Genomic DNA, 15,375 nt, shown 5'->3' with positions numbered 1-15,375 from the left:
TGTTATTCTTTCGTATATCTCTCTGGCACCCGTAACAAGGACCCCTAACCTGAACATCAAGTTTTAAATGGAATAAGTCTCAGTCATGTTCATGAATATTTAAAACATAAATAAAATATGAGCAATCACATAAAAGTTTGAAAGTATAAAATATGTATTTTATTGCCAACGAAAGCAAATGAACACCGTTTTTTATTATTGGTTTTGATGAATATAGGGACGGCTTAGGAGTTGAAGACTTAATTGTGTTGTGTTTCGACTGTTCCATCCTTCAAAACGAAACATAATACGACGGCTTGACGTCAGAAAAAAGTGGATAGTAGTAGCCACCCGTACGTATTTATTTTACGCTCTATTTTCAGGGCGATGGGGCATGGAATAACAACATATTTGTTTGGATGTTAAAAATTAAATTTTATTACTTTTGAACTAAATGAATAGTTGAGCTCGTGGGTTTTTTAAACAAACATACAAAATATTAAAATATGTAGTTTAAAAACTTAATAAAACACGCTTAGATAGAAAACTAACAATTAATTTTATTTATTTTTGTTCTGTGGATGCTGGTAGTATATTAGAGAGAAGCCATAAAATTATTGTACTGTCTTTGAGTTGATAAAAATTACATTCAAAGATTTCGTTACAAACAAACAAACAAACGTACATACAACCATACAAGCTAATAAAAGCGTGTTAATACCTATATTATGAATCAGGCAAACAAGCGCGGTCAATCCACAAAAAAACACCCGTAGAGAGAGCTGATCAAAAATTCATATAGCCTGAGAACAAAATCAATTTCTTAATTACGAATTCCATTTTAATAAATCACCTGAATTTCGCCGTAACGTTGTTCTTGTATTATGAAAATTGCGTTCCCCCTAGACTTTCTTTTATTTATTCGAACAATTAGCGTGGGCAATCATATTGGAAACGGTTAGACGAACAATGTGAAACCTGTCTGTGCTGTGCACACTTGCGAAAGCGTTGGGGAAAAATTAAATGTTAAAATGTAAGGATTTGTGTTTGTACTTTTTTAAATACAGAATGTTTCGCACTTTGAAGATCTGTTCAGGTTTGAATGACAACAATAAAAAAATAAATAAAATAAGCCTTTATTGCTGTTTTACTTAGTAATTACTAACTTAGTAAATTACTTTAATAACTTAAATTTAAATCTAACTTATAATTAAGTATTCCGCTCGGCGTTGGGTGTAGTTTTCGAAACAGTTTGTCTCTCGACAAATTATATTCAGGTTCATATTTACCCATTATCAGGCATACGATGAAATGTTTAAAAATAACGTGTGTTCAAAGACGCGATTTCATAGGAACAGTCGACATGGTGCCCGTCAAAATGAAACACCAGAACCCCTGCTATGTGGTAGAAATAAATGCGATAACGGGATTACCGCATCAGCTGAAAACACGACCCTCCCTTAAGTTGCATTGTCTTATGAATATTGGGAACATAAGAAAACTGTCTACACAACACAAAGAAGAGTGTGTGTTAATATAGACATTGATTTATGAAATTTTATGCATTTGTATATATTGGTGAAAATGTTTAAGGCATTATCTACCAGTCAACCATAGGTTATACAGAGAAAGTAATGGCATTAGGAACGTTGTCAAGACTGAAATCCGAACGACTCAGTGATTGCAAAATACGAAATTTTAATAAGTACACTGGGAACTCGAACAGTCAATTAGTTTTAAAAATATGCCGACTCTTAATGATCGCGGACTGTAGTTAGAATCACTAACCAACCACTAGACCATCAAGGAGATAACTATATTATCATTAATACTAATACAGGTGATGCACAACGGAAAGTGGAGCTCGCGCGTTAGTCGATGAGTGATAATGCCATATTGCACGCTGAACACAACATATAACAGAAGTACAAGGTGGAGATACTCGTATCTTCCGAACTTTAATAGTCTTAAACGCTATAAAACAATGAAATAATTGAATTAGCAAACAAAGAAACTAAATGAAAGTACATGCGTATGTATATAAAGTCAGTAATAGTAAAAACCAAATTCTATTTCTTCTATTCTCTCTCATTGGTCTCGAAATTGATCACTTAACTCATTAAAGTTTACAAGTACGTGCAATGTCATGAATTTAAAAACATATTCCCATATCGAAGCTATTCGATATTTTTTATCGTTTTTTCGTGAGAATCTATGAATCGTTTTCTGATATACGTGATTCGCTCTAAATCCATTTAAGTCCTTATACCTAGTCAGGTCATAAATTCTGTCACATGTTTAATGTAAAATAATTGAAACAAGTTTATTCATTATGTAACCATTCATATACCAAAATGAACTTAACAAAACATAGATTCTTATGACACTAAAGTTTATTCAAAATGACCCCCGTGATTTTGAATACAGGCCTTCAATCTGCGCGGCCAGTCGTCTATCGCAGCACGAACGAGGTCCATGTCAATATCGGCGGCTGCCTTAATCAAGGATGTCTTGAGTGACTCCAAATTGGGATGAGGCTTTGAGCACGCCTTTTCCTCCAAGTGTTGCCATATCTTGTAATCTAACGGATTCAAATCTGGACTGGAGTAGGGCCAGTCTTCGTGCCGGATGAAGTCGATTTCACGCGCGGCCAGCCAGTTTTGTGTGCTCTTCGCTCTATGAGCTGGCGCTGAATCTTGTTGGAATACCCAGTGCCTGTTATTGAACATGGTATGAGAAACAGGTTCCACAAGGTTCGTCAGGACTGTATTTTGATACACAACTGCATTCGTTTTTACACCTTTCTCACAAAAATGTACCTCTGTTAAGCCCCAATAAGAAACTCCCAACCATACCATGAGCGAGGATGGAAAATGACCTCGTTGGACACGCGGAATACGGTTGCTCGCTTCTTCACTACTGTGTGCGTACACCTTATCATTTTTTTTGTTGTAGCTCTCTTCTACGGTAAAATTTTTTTCATCCGAAAAAAGAATTTCCCGATATTTTTTTCCCGCGTACCGCTTCAACAAAGCGCGGCATCTCTTCAGTCTCAGGTCCATTAGACGAGCATTCAAACGATGTCCTGTTTTTCTTCGATATGCCCGAAGCCCTAAGTCTTCATTTAACACCCTTTTCACCGTGGTTCTGCTTAACCCCATCTGAAGGGCCAACAGTTTCTGCTTACGACTGGGATTTCTTTGAATTCGCGCCTTCACAGCTTTTATCACTGCTGGAGACCTAACAGACCGAGGGCGACCACTTCTTGACCTGTCATCTACACTAGAGTCTTCATTGTATCGTTTGATGGTACGATAAACGAATCTTTTGGTTATATTCAAAATTTTCAGTATGTTAAAAATTTGAATTGGTGCGTAACCGCAACGATGCAACGCAATAACTGCAACACGGTCTTCTTTAAGCGTCCACTCCATATTAAAAAATGAGTAAAATTCTAAAAAGTATACATTTTTATTTTCATGAACAATTCGAAATTCGAATTCAATAAACTTTTTTGTGGCCAGCATTCTAAAAGAAAAGTTTTTACTGTGTGACAATACTTATGACCTGACTAGTTATATTCGTATATTTTAATGATAGATTTCGATTATCAACATTCAATTCCCTTTCACTTTAATTATAAATTTACTTTAGTTATGTGTGTGCGTATGTTATATGTCATACTGATACATAGACTTCGACTGGCTTAAATGCTTTCAATGAAATTTTCAGGAAATCTTTGGCCTAGCGCGTGATGAAGTTTGGTCGGGCCAGGTTTCTTTAATTATCTATATATATTAACCAGTTTTTTTATATAGGTATAGCAATATTCATATTATGAAATACTATTTGATAACCAAATCGATACGATTTTGAAATCTTAGACCACAATCAGAATTTATTGTTTATATTTATGAAGCTCATTGTATAATTAGCGATACAACATTAAATTTCGATAGAACCTGTTTGGATGATAGACAGACAGTTCATATTTCAACGGCTACAATTGGTTTGAAAGGTTGCGATTTAGCAATCATTTCACTATGTAATGCATAATTGTGGGGTTGGTTTAACTATTAAGATTTTTTGTAAAGTTCACCTTTTTATGTTCTAATATATGAATAATGAGCTGTATTTTAAAAAAACGAACGACGGAGAATTTTCTGCCACCGTGATTTGCCATTTTATTAATTTTAATTGTTTATTGTAACATTTATATTTATCTATTATGAAATAGTTGATAGGTATAGTTATTATAAAGTAAGTATAGTTATCTAATCTAATCTATCTAGTTCTTATTGGTGGTAGGACGTGTTGAGTCCGCACGAGTAGGTACTACCACCCTGCCTATTTCTGCCGTGAACCAGTAATGCGCTTCGGCTTGAAGGGCTGGATAGCCGTTGTAACTATACTGAGACCTTAGAACTGCTATTTCAAGGTGAGTAGTAGCATTTACGTTGTAGATGTCTATGGGCTCCGGTACCCACTTAACACCATGTGAGCCGTGAGAACGTCCACCTATCTAAGCAACAAAAAAAAAACCAATAACATTTTCACTTTCAACTGATTCATACGTTGACTACACGAACATTACCCTATCTTTGGGACAATCGTATAAAGAAACACGCAATAGAATTCCCAGTCGCATTAGTGCAACAGCACCTAAATTAGACAGCGGGGAGGGACGCGCGGTGTTGGGGGGAGCGCCGCAGCTCACCATGACTTTCACTCGCACATCTCACGACCTCGACCGCTCTTGTTCGTAAACATAATAATGTGAAAATAATATCGATTTGTTATTACATATTTTAGTCCGGACTGTACTGGAATTTAAATTTATTATACCGTAAAAAGGCGCCATTCAAATTTTGTTGAGAGCGGGGCAAAGAAGACCTAAGCTAATTTTAATCTACCCTCTTACGTAAATCCGAGTCTCGTGTAACAAAAAAAAGAGGATACATGCACAAAATAAATATATAACCTTTTCTCTGAAATGTGAAATACTTTTTTATGAATTGTAAAATACTTGTTTCTGGAACGTGAACTTCCTATTGACATACAAACTATTTGTAGCTTAGTTGAGATACACATGCTTTTTATTTTAGTTGATTAATGCCATTTATTTACTTAAGTACTGTTTTGAATTAAATGGACATAATTTTATAGCCTGCGCAGCTCAATACTTGTCTTATACTGCTGTAAAGAGTGGAGTACGTAATAATTAATGTTGTTACATTCGATGTATGGATTCGGATAACCACTTAACACTAGGTAGGCTGTGCGCTCGGTCATCTGTTTCTGCACTAAATAAATAAATAAATATATGCCGTGAGGTGTTTGATAATTAAAGTTAAATAATAATAGATTCTAAGCCCGTCTAGAGTTTATTAAAACGAGTGTTACACAAAAATCAACGGAGCACAAAATTTATTATACAAATTACGGAATTTACTTTAATAATCTAAATTAAAATGCATTTCATTATAAAATTTGAACAAACATAAAACGAAGATAGGCAAATAAATATATTACCCTCATTAAGGCTCTCAAGTGACTACTAATTTCGTACAAAAGACTTCAACGCGTGATCTTAATATAAGCCATTAACAAAGACAGCTATGAAGAAAAATATATTTATCTTTTTAAATCGTTATATTAACAAATTACTTTTATCACAGAATCATTCGAAACATAAATAGGATTATACATTTTAGAATAGTATTAGTGGCTGTTTCAATTATTTGTTTATAAAATCATAAAGTTACTGCCTTTTTGTTGTACACATCTCATTTAAATAGTTACCAGAGTCCATGGACATTTTAAAGTTAATTTCGCTACTCATCTTGAGACATAAGGTTGAAGTCTTAGTTGTATTGTACAGCGGCCGTCCAATCTTTTAAACCGGACCTCAACTGATTCGTGGTTGAAGTAAACAGGTAAGTTGTATTCACCCGCATTAGCTATCCTCTTGGCTAGCCTATACATCCTACTACTAGTAAAGTTGAGCTACATTCAATATATTCAAAAAAAAAAAAATTTTTTTTTATTCCTTAGATGGGTGGACGAGCTCACAACCCACCTGGTGTTAAGTGGTTACTGGAGCCCATAGACATCTACAACGTAAATGCGCCACCCACCTTGAGATATAAGTTCTAAGGTCTCAGTATAGTTATAACGGCTGCCCCACCCTTCAAACCGAAACGCATTGCTGCTTCACGGCAGAAATAGACAGGGCGGTGGTACCTACCCGTGCGGACTCATAAGAGGTCCTACCACCAGTAATTACGCAAATTATAATTTTGCGGGTTTGGTTTTTATTACACGATGCTATTCCCTCACCGTGAAAGTCGATTGCTATTATTATTAATGAAGATAGCAGACGAATCGTTATCCGATGTGTCTATCGTCAGCACTGGACATTAGCAGTGTTAGAGGCACAGCTAATTACTTTCTATCGCTGACAGCTCTATTCAAACTAGGCTCAAAGAAGGACACGTAAAGTCGAGACACAGTGACCGCAACTCGCTTCCTAAATATTCATAGTAATATCGTAAAGAACAAAATACTTGTAGACAAAACAATTGGGTTAGGCCAAAAGGAATATGATAATTAGCAAAAAAAAACCCCATCACTCATTCTGTGTAAAGGTCAAACATAATTTTAAAAGTATTATTGTAGAAAGTGTCACCGGTTTGTTCGTATCGAAAGTTGTTGCATCATATGTCGCGTTATTTAAATACGACGATAACGTTATTATAAATGTTTAAACGCTTGCATTATTTCTATATACTAGAGGTCCCGCAGTAGTCGAAATTCGACTATAATTAATTCGAATTGTACGTTTGTACACTATTATGATTGTATTTTATACTTCTATAATCACAAATTTCGCCAAGACTACACTATAAAAAATATTAACAAAGACAAACAATATTTTATGTATTCTCAATTTGACAACAGACGTCAAGAACAAAAGTTTGACAATAAATAGTATGCATGCGTGTGTGCGTCAAATACATGGTATGTAGTGTGTGTAATGTTTTCTTTATTGATTTAATGTATCATTTATGCATTATTTAAAAAAATAATATTAGCATTGTGCACTCTTCTCTATATTCTCTATACGTGTGGAAAATTTCATACTCCTCCGTCCGCGCAATTTTCGTAAAAAGGGATACAAAGTTTTTGCTTCACGTATTAGTATATAGATTATACTTCTTGCAAAAATAGCATGTTAATACATGCGTATTTTTCGTTTTCATGTTTTTGACTTCGAAGCTTATGACATTGAAAGAAATTAATTATTCAAAGACATCGTATACTATTATATTATTATAGTTGAGAACCAATTATAATATGAAATATGCAGTTGGAAGAGAGGATCCAACCGACATTGCCGTGAAATATAGATTGTTGTTGTTGTTGTTGTAATCCTAGGGTACCCCGCTGGTACATAGGGCCCTCACAAGTTGTTACCACTTTACCCTGTCTTGCGCTTGCTCCTTGAAATCACTCCAGGTCACATTGGCAGTCCTCCGATGAGAAATATACAATATAATATAAGTACCTATATATAATTACAAATATAATACTTCTAATATTTATGGACTATTTTTCCTTATTCCAAACAAAATTAACCCAAAGCTTTCCTTATTATTGCAAATGAAATTGTTAGTTTTTGTTAATAAAGATTTCATTAATTTCTGAACGTGTGAGCCATATGTATGCTAATCTATTTATATGTTATGTATAATTTGACTGATAACAGAGCAACGTACGACGTCCATTTAAATAAAAATCAGACTATTTAATGTTTGTCGTGGGAACCATGTCCAACATTAGGTGACTTTCAATATGATATGATGAGGGAAACTATCTCTGTATGTCCTAAATTAATATAAAAAAGAAAAGAATATTCATTTTTTTCCAAGTCAAAACTATTATGCTTTCGGGCCCGATTTTAAAAACATTTGTCAACACATCATAAAGTTTACCTACGCTGATTTAATCATCATTGAACATTCGGATTGCTGTAAGAATTATATTTATAGATGTTTACAGCCGAACTAACAAATGTCTGTTGACTCTTTTATTATATGTACAGAGATTGATAGCTGAACGATGAATTGACGCTGCATTTCAACTTACAATGTGGCGGATCTTGACTATCTTGTCCTAATGTCTTGTACATAGAAGTTCTTCGCTGCCAATTACTTCAATCGTAGCATTGTAGGCGGTAGTGTTTAGATACCATAGCCTTCTTGTAAAAAAAAGTTGTTTTTATTTATTTTGATACGGCGTTCTAATGCCTGTTTGTACCGTGAGAAACACAGTGCTATGAATATTGTTGTTATGACACTAATACATGTAATTATCTACCGTTTTAAAGAGAAATTAATATCCATCAACTAATGTAAGAGTCAAAACGAATTATTAAAACGTAGTCGTGGCTTCGATTGATTAACTATGAAAGAATGAATACAAGATACATATTCAATCAATAAAAAATATCAGGCAATTTACGAATAAAATAATATACCGGTAAGAGATGAAAGACAGTAAATAATGATACAACTTAACTAACGTCGTTTGGCCAACGATAATCTAACATGTAGAGCAACATATTGTATCCCTTGGTAATTAGTAGTTTTTGCATCAAACGTCCCTGTAAATTATTTTCTGCACTCTTGATAACGTGCATTTCAACCCTCTTATCGTGGCCGCCGGTAACTACATTCCCGATCCTGCGGACAGAATGGAAAGCAGTCGACGTCGCCCAAAACACGTCATCTCGGATCCTCCCGATTCACTAACGGTGCTTTTAGGTACTTCAAGCACCGGTCGCCGCTCTCGTCGAACCCGTCGCTTGCGACGAAGGGCTCGACGAGTAAATTAACTCTCAGACACAGCCCACTGAGTTTATCGCCGGATCTTCTCAGTGGGTCGCGTTTCCGATTCGGTGGTAGATTCTGCGAAGCACGGCTCTTGCTAGGGTTCGTGTTAGCATCGTCGTCAGGTTTGAGCCCCGTGAGCTCACTTACTAGCCACGGTTACGCTGAAATAGCCTCTCAAGGCTATCAGATTAGGTAGGGAAAAAAAAAAAAAAAAAAACGTGCATTCCAAATTTCATGATAGTCAGTCGAGTAATTAAAACATTAAACTGTAAGAAATATACGTACGTTATATTTTTATCATATTCACATTGATGAAGAGATACAAATGTTAAACAAAGACCATTAAAACAAATTACTGAATATGAAAACAGAGTTCCCTATACTTTTTTAAAATTAAATTCTTTTGAATTTAGAATTTATTGGCAGTTATACATTAATTACATTTCAAACGGCCAGCAACGTCCTTACCGTTATTAGTACCGGTAGTGTGGAATAGATGTTACCCTTACATTTAAACATGTATGTATGTAGTATTATTCTTATCAAAAACATTTCCCATATATTTTTTATTGCTTAGACGGGTGGACGAGCTCACGGCCCACCTGATGTTAAGGAGTTACCGGAGCCCATAGACATTGTAGGTTTATACGACAAATGGAAGATCTTCCACCAAGCGGGTGATATCGCTCGGTAGACCGAGGGTCCGAATGTTGTTGTTCGGAACTTGTATATATGCAAGCTTATCTTGGATGTCGTAAGCGAGATTCAGGCATCTGTCAAATATCTTGTATTCTATGATGGCTATCGCCACAACATCTACAACTTAAATGCCTCTACCTACCTTGAGATATAAGTTCTAAGGTCTCAGTATAGGTACAACGGCTGCCCTATCTTTCGAATCGAAACGCATTACTGCTTCACTTTGTCCAAAAGTTGAAATCGTGAATAATAATCTTATTTATATGCTGCTGAGTAATTTTCATGCTAAAATCGTAGTCTTTAAAATCTTATCTACAATCCGTGTAAGTCAGTCAGCCTACTTACATTACAAGGACGGAACAGTCTTTCGACCGTTACCTCGATACTGCAGCCGCTTTCGTAAATCGCGTTCAATTGATAAATACATCACGTTGCACGTGTTTCGTCACACGTGTCGTATTGTATTTGTAGCTCTCGGACTTCTATTTATTTAACGAATATAATCCTTTTGAAATTAAACTAAGCAAAATCGATTGGATTTTTAACACATTTCCAACACTTAAACTGGTTTTAATAGCCGTTTAGCAACTGTGTAAGTGTAAAAGTATTAGAATGTGAAACAAAACCGCCGGACATAGCTCTTCGGGACCTTCCAAAGAGTGTAAGTCTCAGGCAATAACCAGCATTTTACGAGCCCTTATTTCATTCCAGTCGGCTACAATCTCATATAAATTAAATTCATGTCATTTCGCTCCTAGATTTGATATTACTATAATAGTTTAGTAAATTCATTTCCTATATTTCGATATCTGTCCTAGATATAAGATGATAATGTAGTTGTATGGCTGTTTCCAGTTGAGTTAGTAGTTACCAATTTTTGCAGGGATTGTGTACGAGCTCACAGCCCACCTAGTATTAAGTGGTTACTGGAGCCCATTGGCATCTACAACGTAAATGTGCCACCCACCTTGAGATATAAGTTCTAAGGTCTCAGTATAGTTGCAACTGCTGGGTGGGGCCCTTCAAACGGAAACGCATTACTACTGTACAGCAGAAATAGGCAGGGTGGTGGTACCCGTGCGGACTCATAAGAGGTCCTACCATCAGTAAAAATTAATTTTATTGTAATTTTTTTTTTTTTTTACTGCGAATCGTAATAAGGAGACTGGACGCACGCTTTTTTTTATTGCCCTTGTAGGCAGACGAGCATACAGCCCACCTAATGGTGAGTGATTACCGTCGCGCATGGACTTCAGCAATGCCAGGGGCAGCCAAGCCGCTGCCTACGCATTTTAGAGGGTGATCACAAATGTTTCATGTTAGTTGATGATAGCAGTAAAATGACCAACAAAACTTTGGGAATTAGATTTTATAAATGGTGTCTGTTCTGTCGCTATGGTTTAGTGTTCTCTAGACGGCTCTAAGCTACCGTTGTACTATAGCAGCGGGGTTCAATCAATGGTTGGAGTAGATCTCTTAGTCTAAGATATTCGACTATCTGGTCTAGATATATCTTCTCTGGCTTCGTATGTATTTTTCCAGTATGGGTATAAGGCAAAACTTAATTCACTGATACAGAGAAGTCAGGAACAAAATATTTTTTGAAAATTCTTTTAAACTACGATAGTTACCTACCGTAGCAAAGTAGTTCTTCTAAGCTACGTATATCGAATTTCAATTTCATACACTATACTCTCGAGTTTTGTAGTGAAACTTTCTTTACCATTGCTGTGAATAGAAACTTGATGAAATGAAAAAGTGACACTAAGAAGAGACAGACATCTGTAAAATTTGGATTTAGCTTGGAAGAGAATGAGATAGAATACTTCTATAGGTTAAACCTTTACCGCGTGCCAACTGTACATGTTTATTTTTCATAGCTGGCACCTGATCACACGGTCTACCGAGAAAGCATCCAAGTAAGTACATAAATAATAGTTAGACCTTCAAATATTAGAAAAACGTTTATATTATATTACAATAGCAGAAATTTTCTGGACGGTGGTGCCTTAACAAACAAACTCAACGTCGAATGCAATATGTACAATCGGTAACAAAACTGTTTGATTGTTATTTTTTTCTCACAATTTTCTCAATAGTCTTTGAGTTTTCACAAAAAATGTTTCAATGGTCACCGTTATTAATTAAATAGGTTATTGTTTTGTTCTTTACGTGTTCTATATGAAATCCATTGTCCATTGTCTTTTTCTAGTTAATTAATAGAACAAAAAGGGTTCGGATTGTAAGTCTCGTAATCAAGTGCCAAAGTATTATACGATAATATTTATTGTGGATTTTTACGAGTGTGTTAGTGTTCTATGTGTTCACACGACTCACTCGATCTAATTTGAAACCTGTTCAGTTATTTTTAGGGAAATTTTACGATATAGTATCATCAATCAATATTCTTTTATTATATAAATGTACAAGTAATTTTTTATTCTAAGCTAGTGTTGTCCGATCTCGCTCGTTAATGTAACTAACTGTATGAAAAAATCTATTTCTTGAAACTATTTGAGCGCTACCTATCGTATGACAAGCCATAGTACTATGACAAGCCTTCCTAATGCCAATAACGACGGTACTTGGTTTTTTCAAATAGATTGAAAGATTTGCGAACACATACCTACAGGACAAACATATGTACATACAAACTATGATTTTTATTTATATTACAGCAGTCAAACTTGCGGACCGCTTTGTTGGCCGATCTTAGATTTCATTTTTATCTGATCGCAAACTTCTCATCATCACTGGCTAGGGCAATCTGAAGATTTCCTGATATTTTATCGAAATCACTCCAGGTGTTTCGAAGCTTAAAATAATAGATACGATTTACTACTTTCTTTGTTTTTTGCGAGTCGAAAACGTAATTCAAATTTCTTCTACGGTTTAACTTTGCGTTTATTAATTTAATTTTACTTTTTTTCGATCTTTCGAATTTACAATTTTACGGTCGACTTATCGGTAAAAGTAGTTTTAATTAAATACGCAATTGTTATCACAACAGTCAGCCGCATTTAATCATTCAGCAATTTTGAGTCAAACATCAGTGCGCAGTTCGCCGAAGAACAAATAGGTATAACGAAACAAAATATCAAAGTTCATGAAATCGACATTGATATAACAGTATTAGTATTAGCTACGATTTATTTGCTTTTTTTTCCTACCTAAGCTGATAGCCTTGACAGGCTATTTCAGCGTAACCAAAAACTAGTAGGAGAGCTCACGGGGCTAAGACCTGACGATGTTGCTAACACGAACCCTAGCAAGAGCACTGACAAAATCCGGCGAGAAACTCAGTGGGCTGTGTCTGTGGGTTAATTTACTCGTCGAACCCTCCGTCGCAAGCGACGAGTTGCGGACGGACGGCGGAACGATGACCGGTGCTTGAGGTACCTAAAAGCACCGTTAGTGGATCGAGAGCATCCGAATTGACGTGTTTGGGGCGACGTCGACTGCTTTCCATTCTGTCCGCAGGATAGGGAATGTTTTTTTTCCAATTTACTTTATTAGTAGCTATTGGACAGCAAGAGCGGTAACATTTCTGCGACTCGAGTAAAGACGATGCTGGTTATCTCATTCGTTAATAAAAAAGCCAGACGCATTAATCGCGCGGTTCTTCCACCTACTCGAGTTACAGTGTAGACAAAGACAAAATGCCAGTAATTGGGAGCATGTGGGTGTGTAGGTATAAAGAGTAAATTCATTATGACAATCATTCAAGACGTATTCAACAAGCACTTATGGAAGATTTCCCTTTTGCTTTAGGTAAGAAGAAAAACAGCGCTATAACTAATATGTGTAAATATATTATACCTACCTAAGTTATTATACTTTTTATATTATACATGCCCGTATGGCTCAAAATACGCTCTACCAGCAAATGTAGATTAGCGTTCATTTTCAAGTGAATACTACACTAGTCGTAATATCCATGAGAAGAGATGATGGAGTATTATAGACTGACACTATACAGCAAAAATTGTCGAAGTACTACAGACACAGATAGAACAATATACTATTCCTCTCTAGAAGGTTCATTACTGGTGGTAAGACCTTTTGTGAGTCCGCACGGGTAGATACCACCGCCCCGCCTATTTCTGCCGTGAAGCAGTAATGCGTTTCGGTTTGAAGGGTGGGGCAGCCGTTGTGACTATACTGAGACTTTAGAACTATATCTCAAGGTGTGTGGCGCATTTACGTTGTAGATGTCTATGGGCTCCAGTAACCACTTAACACCAGGTGGGCTGTGAGCTCGTCCACACATCTAAGCAATAAAAAAAAAGGTGATTAATTGTTAATTTCAGGAACCTCGACCTTGGCCAAACAAGTTAAAGAGAACATCGTCTTATGTATCTTACATTCAGTGACAAACACGGTAAAAAGAAGCGAAATTTAGTGCAATTTACCTTATATAACACGAATTTTACAATAACAGAGATAACTTATATATTTACATGATTTTCTAAAATGATTCATACAATATTCATGCAATTCAATTCAATAAATTCATTGATTAAGATTTAATACGGTGGTAGGACGTTTTGACAACTCGCACGGCTAAGTAGCAAGCACCACCCTCATTATTTCTGTTGCGAAGCCGTAATGCGTTCCGGTTTAAATGGTGGGGCAGCCGTTGTGTTATCGAATTGAGACATAGAACTCAATGTTGTCTATATCTATGAGCTTCGGTAAGTACTAAACACCAGGTGGGCCCGTGACCTTATTCACTCAAAAGATCAAGAATAAGATTAAAAGGCAGTACAATATTCAAATCTCAAAAGAAAAAAGTATTACACACGTTAGAAAAAATTATATGATTAAACCGAGCGTAATAATTACTTTAAGTATATTTATGACGGAAGTCAAAAAAATTCCATTGTTTGAAATGTTATCTTTATTATTATAATTTCGTAATTTAGTAAACTCATTGTTTTCAAGTCTAAACAATAAAAATCACAATTATTGCACTGTATGAATGTCTAACACGCATTTTAAATTCTCATATTGTGTTTTATGAAATAACTCAGAGCGTTTTTATGCCGTTAATTCATACGATCGATATCGACGCTAATATTTTAATATATTAGAATGTACGTATTAATTCTAGGAATACCCGCGGATTCAACGATGTTGAAATTCGAAAATATTTTAATACGAAGGATATCTACATAGATATAATAATTGCATAGCGTAACAATATAGAGCATTTCTACAATTAATATAATTAATCACTAATTTTAAATTAAAACCGTCCTTGGTGCACCTTTATTTTGGTATTAAAATAATATGTTTCCTTTTTTCAAATTAATAGAGTCAACGGTTTAGAGCTGTGTAATATCTTTCTGTCATTCAGTTAAAGTGTGATTATATCGTTAAAAACAAATGTTATGTAAGGTCGCTAAATAGGTTATGATTATGGTAATGGTTTAGCTGTACTGGCCAGTATAAATATTGTGGTGACTAAAAAGGCCACTACACATCTAGGTAGAAAGATTTCAACCTATTTGGAGGAAGCCGAAAAACAGGAGGAATGAGAGATGACATTGCCAGAAGAAGAATGAAGAAAATTACATGTATAAGACTTTTATGAAAACTGATTGAGATTTAAAATAAAATACACTATATAGATAAGCATGTTTCATTAAAGATACGTTGAAAGGTCCTTAAGATTATTTGTTAAAATATACGGAAAAAGAGAACCCTCAGGACGAGCTTGAGTTTTGAATTTACCAGTACTAAAGCCCCAGTCTTAAAATGGTATGCGTAAATAATTTCCTGACGATAGTTTCATGTATAT

At 35.4% G+C, this 15,375-nt stretch overlaps 1 protein-coding gene across 2 annotated transcripts in view; it reads right to left on the bottom strand.

Annotated features, from left to right (window-relative positions):
• LOC114247597 (uncharacterized) overlaps positions 1 to 15,375 on the bottom strand; it is a 43,251-nt gene that overhangs the window by 27,396 nt on the left and 480 nt on the right. The gene's annotated exons all lie outside the window — the stretch shown is intronic.

Source organism: Bombyx mandarina, chromosome 22 (assembly GCF_030267445.1).
Source record: "Bombyx mandarina strain Sakado chromosome 22, ASM3026744v2".
Taxonomy (NCBI): Eukaryota; Metazoa; Arthropoda; class Insecta; order Lepidoptera; family Bombycidae; genus Bombyx; species Bombyx mandarina.
This window is presented reverse-complemented; position numbering and strand designations above follow the sequence as displayed.